At 44.5% G+C, this 17,137-nt stretch overlaps 1 protein-coding gene and 1 long non-coding RNA gene across 3 annotated transcripts in view; one reads left to right on the forward strand and one right to left on the reverse strand.

The window, feature by feature from the left end:
* The window catches only part of Bcl2 (BCL2, apoptosis regulator), a 164,496-nt gene that overhangs the window by 96,148 nt on the left and 51,211 nt on the right, over positions 1–17,137 (reverse strand).
* On the forward strand, positions 5,324–9,391 carry LOC148001556 (uncharacterized). The gene is made up of 2 exons (XR_015635845.1): positions 5,324–5,390; positions 6,566–9,391. It is a non-coding gene; the product is annotated as an uncharacterized LOC148001556 (long non-coding RNA).

Raw genomic sequence — 17,137 nt, forward strand, 5'->3', positions numbered from 1 at the left:
GCTGCTCATTTTGTTTGGTTAAGAGGACGAACATTACCATTTAAGAGCTGTCCTCAAGGTCAGTAGCTGAGTTCATCTCCTGTTACTTCTCCCTGCCCCAGAAGTGATTCCTGTTGAAGGTTTTGTCTGAACTAGAAAGACAGTGAGAGTAAAGACAGTGTAGGTAGGGAGAAAGGTGGAAGGAGGGGAGAAGACAGCTACAAAATAAAGGTGAGGCACAGTTTTCCGTCTTCAAAGATATAATCTAATCACGATGCATTTGTACCTTGTAAGTCAGCCTGCAATGGGTGAGGGGTGCTGTGTCCCATAAGCAGGGAATGAGAAAACAGATTCCGAGCATGGAGAGGCAAGAAAAGGGGAGGGAAATGGCTTCTGAGGCACAGTCCTGGTCTACCCAACCTGTCCTCGGTAGTGTTGTCACTTCTTTCACTCTGAGGGTTAGGAGTGAGGACTGCCACGTCACCAAGTCGCTGCCACCCTAGAACACATCTGTCATGCCGCTGCTCAAAACAGGTGAGGCGTAGATGACCAACCATGTCCTACACTTCCCTAACAGCTCTCAGGGTTTCTGAACGTAGTGAGATGTTTTAAACAAATTCCTAGCCTTACACGCCTCTGCTCTAGTGAAGAATATAGCATCCTCCAGGAGACTCCTTCAAATCACGAGAATAAGAAACGCAGAGGCCAATGACCCGAGGCTTGAAAAAATGCATGAGCCAAGCAGCTCACCAGCTACGCTTCTGACACCAAAGTCAGCGTGTTCTAACTGACTCCCTCTCCTTTCATGCTTCCCTTAAAAGAAAACAGGGTGGACTGTTTTAGTAAATAACAGAAGGTCAGAGAGACGCTACTCACAACATGAGCAAAATAAGTGCTCAACCTTTCAGAGAGCATTTCCAAAGGCCTCCCAGGCAGAGAAACCCAGTGGAGAGAAAAATCCACCAACCTGACCACTGAACGGAAGTGTTCTTTCCCAAAGAAATCGGCCACAGCCCGCTAGCCTATGTCATCAACGAGAAGTAAACATGAAGATCACTTTCAACCAACAACCAGAGGCCACGTCCCTCATAACAAAGAAGGATGCCTGTGTATCAAGTTTAACTTCCAGGTTCCTCCCATTGTGTTTGATTCTGACTTCAAGTGCAGAAGGGGTGGTCAGATGACTGTGGGCTCCAAGAAATGTAGAAATAGTTCAACAAAGCACCCGCAGTGGATACTGCACACTTCTCTTCGCTCTGGGGCTTCCCCGAATGAATGGAAGCTGAACAAGAATAAATGTATCGATGGTATATATACTATGGATCCTCCCCAAACCGGTGCTGAATCAATAATCTGGTAGGACGCTGTCTCCCACAGCGTATCCCAGGCCCTAGTCACATAGGCAGTGAAACCCTTGCTTGGGAGTTCCCAAATTAGTTTCTTAGTCATCGTGGGCCTCCTCCAGATCCTGTGTGTGACTGAAGCTCAGCATGGTCATTTGAGTTGACTCAAGTGACATCCATGTCCTACCTCGCTATAGCAGCAGGGCAGAATTTTGCACTATTTCCCATGGTTAGTTCCACATAGCCACAAGTATGCGAATTCTTACTGTCTGGCCCACTTTCGGGTACATCAAGATGCTAGTTGGGGACAAAATACTTCTCACTCCATGGTGTCAGGCACTTCAGAAATGTCTTATACTATCACCACACTCATTTCACAATCACTGTACACAAGTCTGTCAAGGACTTGGAGATGCAGCCGAGAACCCTGTCAAATCAGCCTTTCCCAAGAGGTTTTCCAAAATCTTCAGCAATGGATGCCTGCAAGTGTCCCAAGGAGCTACTGTTATAATGGGCATACTCAGCACTGTGAGTTAGAGCCGTTTCTCTTTCACGTCTAATTACCTTACTAAATGCTAAGTCCAGTCGATTTTTCCTCTGTGTCACTGTGGACACTGCCCATTCAGTCTGCTCATTGGTCTCCTGTCCTTTAACTTGTGACTTCATAACATCACAGATTCTAAGAAGGTCAGACCTCAAAAGGCTCTTAAAAATAATCACACAGTAAATGTCAACCCAACGTTTAAGAGAGGGTAGTTAACCAAAGTCTACATGGGAGGGGGGGTACATATCACTGTGATCAAAACCACATTTGGCTCCCTGTGTATAATGGTAATTTCAAGGACCTCTTGTTTTTTCTTTCTATTAACCTGCTGGCCTATAAAGTTTATCCAAAAGCTCCATCATTCCACAAGGACACGTTGCAACACTCAGAAAAGAATTCATGTTGTCTGTGCTCTTGACACTACCTCACATCCTTAGAGCAGCCTAGGCACCAGAGAGTCTTTGCAAGTAGGTTCGAATCCCTTTCCAAACATCAGGCCAAAATCTCTCCGTCTTAAGCCTTTGGCAGCAGCGGCAAACTGCGATGGACTTTTGAGACTTTCTAATTTCTTTTAGAATCTAGATATGAATGATATAATTGCTAGAGTTAAAAAAACACTTGTCTGTTGTTAGGAAACAGATTTTTTTTTTAATTTGGGATTTCCCGGCATATTAGAAAATGGTTCTCAATAAACTGTGGGCCAGACAGTAAGAATTCGCATACTTGTGGCTATGAGGAACTAACCAAGGAGAAAAACTTCAAATTCCAAAAACTGTTGTCCCTCCCTTTTCTGCCAAGTTTCTCCTATCGAGATCAGTCCCCACCTGTGTCCCATGTGCCTGAATTACACACAAGGTCGCTGTTCCTTTCCACCCACAGAGAGCTCGTTGGAGGTTTCCCACCACCGATTTTATTTTCAGGAGTCAGAGTGTGTCAGCCTTGGCTTAATAGAAAACTCTGATGTACAGTAAACTTGTAACAATGAGAATGTTTGCTTTCGAGATAAAGGGATGCCTGCCTGGTAGCTTTTTCTGGTTTACAACAGTGGCCATGTACAACGTGACTGAACAAAGACTAGGACACGCTTCAGTGGAAATCCACCTTCCTCTGAGGAAGCTCCTCTGAATAGGGTTATGATGGCCAGTGTCAGCTTTTACAGTCTCATGTTAGTGAGATGTCCAAATGTTTGGGTTCTAAATTAATACATGTATCCAAACTATGGACCACAGAAAAGGAACTGAGTGGGGAGGTCCTGCTGCTGTTTGTCACACCGAGTATTAGATTTCAAGTAAAGTCAAGATTAGTTCTTTAAGGGAGTGTCGCAGGCACTGTCCTGGCAGTCCAATGGGTAGCGTGTGCTCCAGATCCCTGCAACACTGGTCTGAAAAGAACATAAAGATTCCCAAAACTCTTGGGGAACGTGGGGAGAGGTGAAGTGTAAAGAAAGTTACAGACACAGGCTCTGCCTATGCCTGGGTTGGACATCTGATAGAGCCCAGTGGTCCAGACCTAAAGGACCGAAGTGGGTTTACAAGCTTATTCCTAGCAAGGGTATGTGGAAGACAGCACGCAGAGAGAAGTGCCTGGCAGTTCATTCCACAATCTCTCCTTTACTGACTGAGGCCCCAAAGAACTGAAGAGATCAGTATGACTTAGCCCGGGCCACTTTCCCCAGCTTCTTGAATTATAAACAGACCCTTGCGTAGAATATGTAACCAGTCACCAATGAGAAGTAATGACAAAGCAGGCTGCTCAGTATAAACCATGATTTCAGACAGAATGACAGAGCTTAGTGACATCACAGCTCAGCCCCCTCTTCCTCCTTTTGCAGGGCCGGGCCTGTGTTCCGAGGCTCCAACACTGTCACTACCCATACCTTACAGAACACAGTCTTGAATGTTTCTAACTAGAAAGTCACACCTGATTCATTCAAACCCAGCTCTTAAAATCAAACGCACAAACAAAACCTGAAATGGCTCAGAACATAAATTGGGAGGAGCCATTGCCAGCCTGGGTGGGAGCCCCTGTAGCCCTCACCAGCTGCAGGCACCAATCGACGGTTCCCGACAATCCCTCCAAAAGGAAGAAATTCATATTCTGCCTATCTGGTCCACAAGTGTCGCAATTAAAAACCATTGTCATCTAAAAACTAAGTTCAACTGAAAGTGGCAATGAAATAGACCAACCCTAATTAATGAACATCCCAAACTGTACATTAAGGCAAGGAGTTGGCCTACTGGTTGGTTAATGAACAGGCACACTCAGTAGACTCATGTTGCTTCCGTTTGTAGCGTGTATAAAACTGCTGTCACCGTGCACAGGTTGAAAGCCTACCTTTTATCAGCCACCTCAACTCAAGTTACAAAACGACTTTGCTAAGATATGCCCAGGTGCATCACTTTATGGGGGGTGGGGGGGAGCAAAAGAAAAAAGAAATACACGCAGGAAAGTGTGAGTCACTGAAGTGTCACACATGAAAAGGTGACAGACTCAACTCTGTACTCAACTAAGGTTCACATCGAACGCCACACTCCGGAAAGTGCCCAGCTGTCTGGCTCTCTCTACGTCTATTAAAATCCCATACATGAATATGTATGGATAACAGAATAAAAAGGAGGTTCCAAGGACACACAGGTCATCTTCTGAACTCTACCAGTCTACAGCAAGTGGAAAAAACTTGGCAAAAGAAGGAAGGTGTTTTTTGGTTTTGTTTGTTTTTTAAATTTAAATTCATTCCATTTTAAAATTATGTAACTTATTCCAAGATGAGCCATTTCTTGTTTTGTGACAATATTAAGTAGTTCTTATTTACTCCTGGAGAGATGCTCTTCCAAAGGTCCTGAGTTCAATTCCCAGCAACCACATGGTGGCTCAGAACCACCTGTATTGGGATCAGATGCCCTCTTCTGCTGTGTCTGAAATCAGTATAGTCACAAAAAATAAATAAATAAAATCTCTTTTTAAAAAGGGAAGTAGATAATAACTTTCCAATCGAGCAACATAAGAAATCACATCTCCGTGTCTGCCTTCAAATGTTTTTAAAGGAAAGAGTTTTGAAATCTGGTAGTTTGGTTCTTACTGTTTCAATCACCTGATGCTCGAACCTAGCAAACAGAGATCAGAGATCCCTGTGCCTACTTCCTTGTGTAATCAAACACTTTGTAAGAGGACAGAGTCTCATTTCAGTTTGTAATACAGGAGGAGTTCCATGTACCAATCAACGATGTTTCCAAATGCAGAGCTAGAAAACTTCACCACCATCTAACGTCTAACATCAAACCGAATGAAGATTCTAAAGTGCTATGCCAACAGAAATTATGTTGTCACCTCACAAACAGTACAAAGTGTTTTAACTCAGCTCAGACAGCATGCAGAGCCAATGTACCTAGCATTCGCAGTCGTACGAACAACGAACACAAACCTTATTGATTTTCAAATTCTATCATTTTACCCACAGCGGCGATGGACAAATAGTGAGTTATTCTGCAGTGAAAGTACAAAGGACCAAGCAGGGAATCATTCGGGTAAGGAAGATAACGGTGTCATCCACTGTGAGGCTGCCTGACAGGAGGGGTGGGGCCGGGAGACACAGAAGCCAACACGCATGTGTCTTTAATGGGTTATACTCTGCACAGGGATGGGAATATGAAATGAAGGTACAGGGATTGGGCTGGAGGGAAGTGAAGGAGAGGGAGCCCTGGGACACAGTGCTGGGGGAGAACATGGGAGAAACTTCCGTTTACCTTAAATGGAAGACAACACAGGCTACGGTTTTGTGTGAAGATTAGCAGTGGTGTCATGGTGAATCCCGAAAGACACATTCAAGTGTTTGCTACCTGAGTCCATGACTGGATCCAGAAGTAAAGTCCTTGCAGATATTAAGTACAATGTCCTAATTTAGTAGAACTGAGTCCTTCCAGGAAGAAGAAAGATTTCAAGACTGAGACACAGGGCTGGGGATATGGATCCCTTGGTAAAGTGTTTGCCATGCAAGTGTGTGAAGCCCTGAGTTCTTGTCCCCAGCACTCCTGTAAAAGACTGGGGATAATGGTATTCACTTGTAACTCTAGTGCTTGGGAGGTGGAAGACAAGAGGTCCCCAAGGCTGTGCAGCTCCTCGAGCCAAACATTGAGGTCCAGGTTAGTAAGAGACTCTGTCTCAAAATTAAGGTGAAGAACAATTGAGGGAGACAGCTGACCTTGACCTCTGGCCTGCACACACACACACACACACACACACACACACACACACGCATACACGCACGCATGCACTTGTGCGCACATGCTCACATGGCCAACAATTGGAATGTCAAGGATGAGTGGTCTCCAGCAGGAGCTGGAAGAGCAGCAAACGTGACCTTGCTCCTTCTTGACCCTGGACTGCCAGCCAGGAGACCAGGAGACCATGGAACCTGCTGGTCTGTGCTGTGCACCCCGTGTTTGGTACTTAGCAGCCCCGGGAGATGAGTGTGAAAGGTAGACTTCTGACATTACAGAGATGAAGGCACTCACCCAAAGGACTCTAACTAGGTATAGCAATGTAAAGGCTATCTGAGGGAAGTAGGCTTAAGAGAGAAGCCAGCCAGGTGACACAGGCCAGTTATTTTTTTATGAAGTCTTTGAGGTTGTTGTTTTAATCACGCATAGGCGTTATTCAATGTTTTGTAAAGCATCCATAAAATCTTCCTGTGATTTTTCAGAAGGATACTGATCTCCTCCATGCCTAATTATACTGTGAGGATTGACACTTCTTCCATTTGCTACCCCGGTCCCCAGCTGTGCCGGCTCCTGTACCAGATATGTATCAGTTCCACACACTCTCTCCCTGTCTTCCCCGAGAAAGCAGAGAAGATGGGTAGCATTGACCGGACCTCGCAGCCAGCTAATGTTTGAGTACATGGATGTTACACGCCTCCTGGTTCCAACTCAAAATCAAATACAAATGATCTTGGGGCCATTCCTAGGTTTGTCTTGTGAGTGAGTGGTTTTCTGTACTGACTTTGATGATTAAGAATTGACCATAATGAACACAGAAAGGCAGAGGACTCATCCATGAATTCCTTCAGTAGATTAAAAATGGAAAACACAGTCCGGCCACAATTGCAATCACTTAACCATCCATTTTCAGAAAACTTCACTACAATGCTTTCTCACAAACGTCTACTCATGTTTATCCATTCCACAAAAAGAGATTCTAAGTGGCCACCCATGGCCGTGGTGAAGGGTCTTCATTGTGCAGTAGAAGAGGATGTGACTCTCCTAGCTGTCATTGTGCCTCTAAGAAGAATGCTCACATTGAACCCAGCCACTCAGGAGGTTGTGGAAAAATGTTGTCACCTCCCATAGATGTCTGCACAGCCCTCTGTGGGCAGCGTTAGCACAGGGAAGCCTGATATGGTCCCTAGTGTGACCAGAAGAATCAGCTGCCCGGAGACAGGTCACATGCAGAAAAGGTTGTGCTGAGGACTGTTTACACACAGCCCTGGGGAAGCTGGGGTGCCTGGCACTGACCATTGCCAGGTGGATGAAACCTGAATGAAATGCCTAACAGGGGTCACACAGGAAACAGAACAAAGCTATCTTACCTAAGGGGAAACTGTTTGCCTTTATTTGCATCCTGGCCTCAGGTTTCCCCAAGCAATCCCTTCGAGCTAGCCATCAGAGCTAGCCATCAGCCAGTCTTAAGCTCAGCCAGAGTCTTCTACTTCACACTGAAGGGACAAGGCCACTCTGGCAAAAAACTATCTAAGGCCAGGGGCAATTATGCCACCAACAAAGAGAGTCACAGCTCAGAACCCCACTCTCTGCATGAAGCTCTACAGAACAGAAAGAATTAATCGACTCTGTTTTTATTGTGTGAGCTTTACTAGAACTTTTCCAACTAGTCTCTCACACAGGAGAGATCATGGACCCAGTTGAAGCTATATTCGGTACACACACCTGCTAGGTAATTGTCTGCTACCCATCTCCACAGCTGGCCTCCTCCACCCTTCTCTCTTTCAAAAACATCACCTTGGAGCATTTTGATGAAGACCAAACCTTTGAACTCAGATGATCCAGGAACGTGATGCATTAGTTATGCCTTGGACATGCCTAGCTACTGCTCATCTGCTGTTTGTCTGTGGTCAACATCAACACAAAATATGTTCAGTTATTTGTCCACTGGATAAACCTACTAAGCCTTTCCCTATGGTCCCAAACATGAAGGCACTCATTTGTTTTGAGAGAGAGAGAGAGAGAGAGAGAGAGAGAGAGAGAGAGAGAGAGATCAATTGAAGTTCCAAGGCCAAGTTCCCTAGCAACAAAACCCAAAACATGCTAATACTCCTTGGAGTCCCCAAACTCTCGATTTATTATGTAAATTGTTTGAGGCTATAATTTAAGACTTTAAGGCATTATTTTACCCGAAGAGATTTGAGTAGCTATTAGTCTATAAGCTGTCTGACTCAGTAGAGCACAGTGGTCAGGGGATGACTGTTTGAGTCACCTTGATAAGCAGGGCTGGAAGCCAGCAGAGATCAGTAACAGACAGCTGGGGCAGGACAGTCCCTTAGTCCCGAGGAACAGAACAGAACTCACCTGGTCAGGAGCTGGGCTTATAAAGAGTGAGAACTCTGTATAAGAAACCAGTAATTTAATCCAAAATGCCTATACCTTCTAGCAAACAGTGGGAGATCATGAAGTAAGAGAAATGAGAAACACGATTCCTAAGCAAGAAATGAAGTTGCAAACAGAAGCAAACACTACAGGGTCAGGGGAAAGGGAACAAACCCAGACAGAAAAGATCCTCCAACAAGAACGGCCCATAACAGGTAAAGCCACTTTGTGCTGCAAGTCACTTTACTTAGAAAAGGAAAGCGGGGAAATCAGACCCCAAGGGAGGCTCAGTGGGTTCACAGCGTCCAGGTTTCTCTGGCTCAAATGGGCATTGTCGGGTGCTCAGGGCCAGCACTTCCCATGGTCACAGGAGCTTGTCTGCTCAGAGAGGGATTTTCCAGTTGCAGTGTGCAAAGGCAAGTTAAACAGACTGGAAGCATAGACTGCTCTTCCACTGGGAAAATAATCCAACCCATCCCATGCCCAGAGCTCACTGAGACTCTTGCTAAGTCGCGAGCTTCCTAAGTCCAGGACCAGGGATGTCAAGAGCCTGACGCCCAGGAATGGGAGACAGAGTAAGTATTCCATCTGCCCAGAGAGACATTAGCCTAAGTGCTCACATCTGGAAAAGACGAGTGATTCTGGGCACGGCTAAAACCCAACACAAACCTCTGCCAAAGGAATAAGGCGCAAGGAGTAGTTAGCACCGACTGATGGCTTGCCGCCTTCTCATTGGCTGAAGGAGAGCTGGGCGGGGCAGCTGTGCTACTCACAGCGACTTGGCCAGGGTTTGTTTGACAAATGAATAAGGAAAAGAAATAGCTTTGAATTTCACAAAAATTGTCTCGGAGTATAAATTATATTTATTATGCTATATGATATAATATTGCATTGTACTATCTATACTATCGAAGGAAAGGCTTATGTGAGTTTTCTGAAAAATAAAAAATGTCCTAGTTTGTCATACTGAATTGGATTTTTATAATAATGGGTTTGCTAGACATGAGAGTACATCCACTTGTTTTCCTTGTAATCAAAGCCTAAGTAAAAGTAAAAACAAAATAGGAAATGGTATTTTGGCATAAAAGGGTATTTGCTCACAAATAGTTGTCACTGTGTAGCTGACCTTCCTCCCTCTCCAGGATGTGAAGACGTGACTGCTAACAAATTAAAGAAGCACAGTATGGAACTCAGTGGAGGGTTAGGATTCCAGTCTCCACCACGGTCATCTCTTACTCTCTGACCAAATTAGGTCTTCTCGGAGCTCTGGCGCAGCCCCTCTGCCTCTCTAGAAAGGAGGTGGTATGTGGCTGTTTTGGTCTATCTCCTCATCTTGTCCCTTTGTGGCCAGTTCAGCTACACAGCTCAGGGTCAGGCAAGTAGATTGGGTACCTCAGCGCTGAGCCGCTGGCCGTCCCACTGTGATGGGAGCCACTCACTGCAGCCTAAGGAGTCCAACAAGACGTTCCCAGAGAGAAGGGAAACGGTCACTCCCAATTGCACAAGGACAGTCTAAGGCTATGGGTCAACAGTTTCTCAGTCATCAAAGAGGGTACATCTGAAATCAATAGAAAAGCAAAAACCAAACTCTTGTCCCCAAATAAAAAAAGTAAAATAAGAAATCATGTCAACAGGGAATATGGAAATGTGCTTTGGAACTCCTGTTTTCAGACGTTTAATACAAAGGGAAGATTGTTGTGCAGAGCACAGAGCCATCCAATCGTCACAGAGCCAGAATCGCCCACTGCAGTTTGTTTTCAAAACATGAAGGAATACAGCAGGCTCTCCAGCTGGGGAAAACGGTTCCTTCTAGAAACAAAGGAGACACATAACTGAAATCTCTCACAGAAGGTTGGCATGCCTCTGGGAAGACCTACAGCTCCCAAGTGAATGTCAGGTAGTGGGCAGACGGTGGGAGTGAGCCCACCCATGCCTTATCTGAGCAATACATACGAGTAGCAGGAAACCAGGCTTGAGAGGTGTTGGAGCTGCAGAACATTCTAGTAATACAGCATGGGGATTCAGGAGCCTTGGCCACTTTTAAGCAGCTAAGCCCTTAGGCCCATGACTCCAGTGCAGCCTTATGTCCAGTGGGCTTCTTGCCAGAGCCAAGCAAGCAGTATTCCATTACAACAGACTCCCAGGACTGTTTCAGAGCCTGTGTATGTCTGTCAGGTGACAAGGAGGCACCTTTTATCAAACAGAATGGGGGTTGGGCATACGGTATCTTTTCTTTCTTCCTGTCCCCACCCCCTCTCATCTACCATACTAAACTGTCATACAGAACACGGGATCAAAAAGCCCAACCAGGAAGAAAATTCATAGGCATCACTACGTTTCTCTTTCTAAAGTGCTCATTACTTTTCTCTTTTCACTGAAGCAGTCTCTTCTTCACGGGCTAACCCCTTTCTGTACTGGATGTGACCAGAAGGCCATGCAATCAGCTAGAGACCCCAGGGCCTCAAATAAGCTTCATTGCCTTCCACCCCTGCGTCGCTGCAGTATGAAGAATGTCGTCACCCAGCTTCGTCTCCAACTCTTCTTACACATGCGGTAAAGACACATCTAAGATTTTCACAAGTGACAGGTCATAAGTGAAATGCTTGACACCCAATAGGTCCTTTTCTTGTGTTCATAAGCCAGGCCTTTCTCCTCTCATGTTACCTGCCTCTAGTAAAGACTTGCGTTCAAATTAGCAAAAAGCAAATTATTTTAATCTACCTAGTTTCTTTTTTATTGTTTGGGAATTTCATACAGATACATTGCTCAAATCCATCCGCAAGCCTTTCCCGTCTCCCCTCCAGTCTCTCCCCTGTCTCCCACCACTCTTCCATTTCAACAGCATGAGCTCTGCCTTTTAACCCAAGGGGTCTGCTTGCTGCTGTGACATGCGTATGTATTGGAGTCTAGGGAGCCTCTCTGTCACCTCTGCCCTGAGAAAAACTGATTCTCCCTTCTCTAGCAGCCACCAATTGGCAACAGCTCCTCGCTGACTGTGGAACCTCATGAGTCCCTCTTCCCTCTGGCTTGATCTTGTGTGGGTTTGGAGCATGCGGTCACAGCTGCTGTGAGCTGACCCCTGTAAGGGCCCTGTCATGACTGCAGATGTTTACTCCTGGGTCCTACACTCTTTCTGCGTCCACTTCTGTGACGATCCTTGAGTCTTGGGGGAGGGGACCGGCGGAGGAGTATGACAGAGATGTCTTCACTAGAGCTAATACTTCTACGGTCACTTGTCCTCTGAATAGTGACCAGTTGTGTGCCCACTAATTGCCATCTCCTGCAGAATTATCTCCCCAGGGATGCACTCTCTCTTTTCCCTCCAAAATGTTCTGCCTGGTACTAGACTAGCATGCTTTAGATTAGTCATATTGCTATGACATCTACCTATGAGCAAGACATTCAGAACCCCCACTAAGAATTATTTTAATTAACAGCTAGTAGCTGCAAAATTAAATCTGACGTGGCCTTGTACATTACACTACTGCGTCTTCTACTCCAGGGATTTCAAGGTGCCTTGGGGGCGGGGGAGACAGAAGGAGGGAGAGAGGAAGGGGGAGGAGTGGGGGAGGGAGAAAGAGAGGGAGAGAGAGAGGAAAGAAAATATTTTGAGGGAATGGAGAACGGAAAGGAACAACAGAGACAGAAATCAGGCCACACTCACAGCCGGCTTTAAACTCCTGCTGTTTCTACCTGGTGTGGTTACTATGAAACATTTGGAGGACTGTCACATAGTTGCACCTGTGTGAAAAGAAACAAGACAGATGCCACATCAGGAAAGCAAGGGCATCACTATTTGTATGTGTACATGCACATGCACACCACAGAGCGGGACGGGCAGACGCTGGGAGGAGGCTCAGTGGACTCTCCCCAGTGATCCATGCAAAGAAACAGAGGTCAAGATGCTTCACGGCCCCAGGATCCTCTTGAGGCTGGGACAAAGCTGGTGGGAGAGAGAAGCGACTGTGGCACTCCAGATGGCTCCAGTCAGAACTCCAGCCTTTCCTCTCCACTCAAGATAACACCAAAGCAAACTAAATGAACACCCAAGCGTAGCCTGCAGGTCCCCTGAGGACCCCTCTGGAGTAGGTGGAGGGTAAGCCAAGGTAGCAGAAAAACTCAAAAGAAGAAACGACTCTGTTCTCCTGGGGCTATTTGTCAACGAATGGAGAAAGGGAACGTAACATACGTAAGTACCAGACATTTCCCTAGGTTGTCATATCTGATCTCCATTGTAACCTACAACCATAGAATATAGCTATTTCCAATGGATAGCCCCATTTTCTCCAAGATTACAGAATGATTTCAAGATGAAGCCAGGGTAGCTGGGTCAGTCTGACTCTACAGTATGTTTTCTGAGCTACAACCGTCAGCCGATTCTCTACTTGAAACAACCTCACACAGACAGGCATGTAGAGATAGTATTTGATAGTTTGGTCAGGGTCGTGATGATTCAAGTCCTAGAAGCCATAAAAGAAGAAACCTGGTAAATCAGATTACATGAAAATAACAATTTTCTGCATGAGAAACAACACCATAAACGAAGACAAATGGCCAATGACAAAGCTGGGAACTATTTGGAACATAAATCACAGACAAAAGGCAAATTTCCTTAATCTGTAAGGAATGTCTATAAATCAATAACAAAAAAAAGGGATCCAACAAAGTACAAAGGACAATCAGCTAACAAAAAGGGAATCCAAACACTTCAGAAATGCAGTGAGACACTGAGGTCGCAAGAGAGCTGCATTTAAACACGTTAGAAAAGCAGAACATGAAAATGTTTTCATATACAGACACTGTGTGGGTATGAGGGAAGAAGCAGACTTCGACGTTTCTCAGGGAAGAAGAAACATGCACATCCCTACGATGGACGAATTATCAATATGTGTTAAAGCCATAAGCATACACATCCTTGCGTGCAAATTCTAATTCTACTACTTTAAGAAGTAAATGCATAACTGGGCAAGATCATGTCGGAAGGAAACATGTTGTTTGAACTTTGCACCATCAAAAGTTGAATAGCAATTTAAGTTTCCAGCAAAAAGGCACTAATAAATAAATTACAGTGTGTTACTATCATGGCCTTTTATTTAGGCTGAAAGGAGAAGAGGAAGCTCTCAGCGTATTGACATGGAACAAACCCCAAGGCAGACTGTTAAGCCAACGAAAGGTGGAAACTGGAAATGGCATGGCAAAGAGAAAGACACACAATCCTAGATGCTTGTACACAGCCATACAAAGGAAGGGGCACAGGAGACTGATAAAGATCGTGCTTTCAGTGAGGATTAGCTAGAGTGTAAAGTTACAAAGGAGATGTTCTCATGTTATGTCTCTTTTACATTTTATGATATACACTTATTCAAAAATAAATTACATATACATATGCATGCATGTATATGTGTATCTATAAGTACATATACATAACATGTACATGTACATAGGCCACAACCAATAAAAAAAAATCAAGTGACTTCTGGTTCTCAAGGCTGTGTGGCTTTAGATTTCTGCTTCCACATGCATATACGAGGGATGACGAGCCTTCCTTCTCCTTGTGGTTTTGGAGTGAATGGGGTACAGTATTTAGAATCCTAAAATAAAGCACGGAATGAACAAGTGTACTTGGTTGTTAAGTGATCAGTCAGTCAGGAAGCTGTGTCTGAAAGGCCAAGTAGGAACAGGAAAAGAAGAGAGGGTAAGGGGAGTTCCTCAGGATCAGTTCTTAAAGCAGTCAAGGGGTGTCATGCCCTCCTGTCCCCAGGGACATCACAAGGTGGCTAGGCTGTAGCTGTTTGGGCTAGGGGTTCAGCAAGAGGTAGGGATAAAGTTCAAGCCTTGGTTTCCATTATGGGTACAAGTTTAGGCAGGAGGACTCTAAGGCTGGGCATGCATTTCTAGAATATTTATCTGACTAGTGTGGAGGGCAAGTTGGGGGGGGGGAGTAGGTGGTGGAGAGGCCATTGAAGATGACAGGATCTTTAGATCATCTGTAGATACCAGAAGACTTTATTTACGAAGGGGTTAATTTCTATCTTAGCAGCTAAACACCGGAGGATGCATGTGCCTACGCACACTGCTGTCAGAAGGTTGTGAGTGCCGATGCCTACTGTAGTCAGAAGGTAGTATGTGCCTGCGCACACAGTACTCAGAAGGATGCACGTTTCTTAGTCTGTGTGGTTTCCTGAGAATCTTCAACAAACCAAATTTTCTCTCAGGATGAACCGCCAAGAGGCGGTTGAAGACTCTCGACCTGACTCTTAAAGAACACAGATTTCCCTTCCAGAATTAAAAACGAACAATCACATGGAGGCAAGATTTCTGAAGCGGATTTAAGAACAGTTTTCGTACAATGAGTCCAACCCTGACAATGCTTCAGTTTCTCACCTACAACATCAAGATGAACTGCTCCCAGGGTCAACTCCAGATCTCTTTCTGGCACAAAAGTTGTTTAAGTCCAGTTTCAGGAGAGGATTTTAATGCATTTCTTGACTGTATGGAATAGATGAAAAATTTAAAACTACTCTTAGATCTACAGGGCAATTTCCTTTCAGAAAATGGTGACTATTTTAACTTGGCAATAGAAATGTTATTCCTGTCTCAGTCACAAACTTGTTGCAGGGACAAGTGTATTTATCCTCCACTGTCATAACTCAACAGATTCTCAGCTTTCGAATTTCACATCTGCCAAAGACGCCTCCCCCCACTGGACTCATGGCCTGAAGAAATTGTAGATGGAGACTCTCAGGGGAGGAGAAATGTCAGTTGAGCCATGAAGTAAGTGGTCACGCAGCTTTTCATGATGAAAGTGACCATGTGAGACAGAAAGTTGTCTACCAAGAGATGAACAAGGCATGTTCCCACCCTTAGAGACCCATGCGACTACTGTCAGACTAGGCAAGGGACAGGAACAAAGACACTCAACGCACATAAGATCTCCTCTGCCGCTAATTTCTGACAGGGGCCAGGATAGCATCCAGATTGACACACAAATAACCACATAGGGGCTTGGAGAGGTGGCTCAGTGGTCAGTGCACTCACTTCACAGGCGTGAGGACTGGAATTCGGTATGGCCCAGTACCAACATAAGTACGAGGTGAGAGTGGTGCTCCACCTGTGATTACAGCACTCAAAAGACGGAGGCAGGATCCCTGCAGCCAGCTGCTGAGGGCGACCCATGGTTTGGGTGAGCTCTGTGCTAAATGGAAAGTCTCTGATTCAGTGAGTATGACGGAAAGCTACTAAGGAGAACTCCCAATGTTAACCTCAGCCAGGCCTGCACGTGTATAAGAAAATGCGTACACCATACACACAGAAAAACAAAACAAAACCAGCCACAGAGGATTTTCATCGAATGCTCGATACAACGATAAGTCACCAGGAAATAGCCATTTTTATCTAACTTTTTTCTATCATGTTAGTTACAATGTGATTTCTGGGTACTTTTTGTGGAAGGCAGCATATGTCAGTGTTTAATTGACTTATTGTTTCTCAGAACATAACATGTGCTGTGCCCTTACAAACCAAAACCTGATTAAATCAGTCTGAAATGCATTATTTAAAAAAAAGACTTCAGCTGAAATCAGATTTCAGCAGTATGTTTCAGTAATCATATGAAGCACACACAAGCTCTCCCAACGTTTGCAGCCTAGTTACTGTTAGCAAAGCAGCCGTGTAGAGACTAGCTCTTGAATTTCCTAGAAGGCAGATATAATTTGCTGGTGTTTTGAAGAAGTAGAGGGTGAAACAAATGCGCAAATACAGCAAATCTTTAAAATATATTTGTCTCTAATGATGAGAATACATCCTTTTACTTTAAAGAGTTTACTATATACAGCATGGCTGGAAATCAGAGAATGGCGAGTTGAATCGCGAGCTGAAACAGCCAGCCTCACTTACCATTTTCCCCGAGTGTAAGAGAAGTAGGTGAACGCTCGTGCCGCTGGTGGGGCTGTGCGCTGTTACCTTCTAACCAGGGCAATGTGACAGAATCAATCAAAGCGATGGTGGACTCATTTTTGGCTACAACAATTCTACTTCAAGGATTTTTTTCCCCACAGTTATACAAGATAAGGTGACACTAACATCCATCCTATCACAAAGTAAAAAGAGCCTAAATGTCAATCAGGGAGGGTGTGGGTATAAATCACTAAACAGCTAACAGTTTGTCTTAGAAAGAAAGAAGCTGCAGTGAACTGCACCACACGTTACATGAATTTAAAGACCCTATACACAAAAAGAAAAGTTGTGTGTGTGTGTGTATCTGTATGTATATATATGTATGTGTATATGTATAATCCTATGGATACATGTATATATGTTTCTATACATGTATATATGTATGTATATGTAAAATTTGTGTGAGTGTTTGTACATATCACAATATCCTAATTGCACAGATCCTGAGAAAATATATCTTTGTCTGTAGACAGTATTAAGATAAAAGACCTCACTACATGTCTTTTGGAACCTCTTGAAGGTTTTATTCTTTATTTACTGAAAGAAGTTCTCTTCAAACTCTCCATCCTTCTGCCTCAGCTTTGCGAGCACAGAGATCACAGGTGTGAATCGCCACACTCATCCTGCAACCTTCTGCCTATTGAACTCAGGAACATAGTACTTATTTAAAAATACTTAATGTAACTGATAAATTGTCTGCTAATAAGCAAGTGTATTTC

Source organism: Rattus norvegicus, chromosome 13 (assembly GCF_021556685.1).
Source record: "Rattus norvegicus strain SHRSP/BbbUtx chromosome 13, alternate assembly SHRSP_T2T, whole genome shotgun sequence".
Lineage (NCBI taxonomy): Eukaryota > Metazoa > Chordata > Mammalia > Rodentia > Muridae > Rattus > Rattus norvegicus.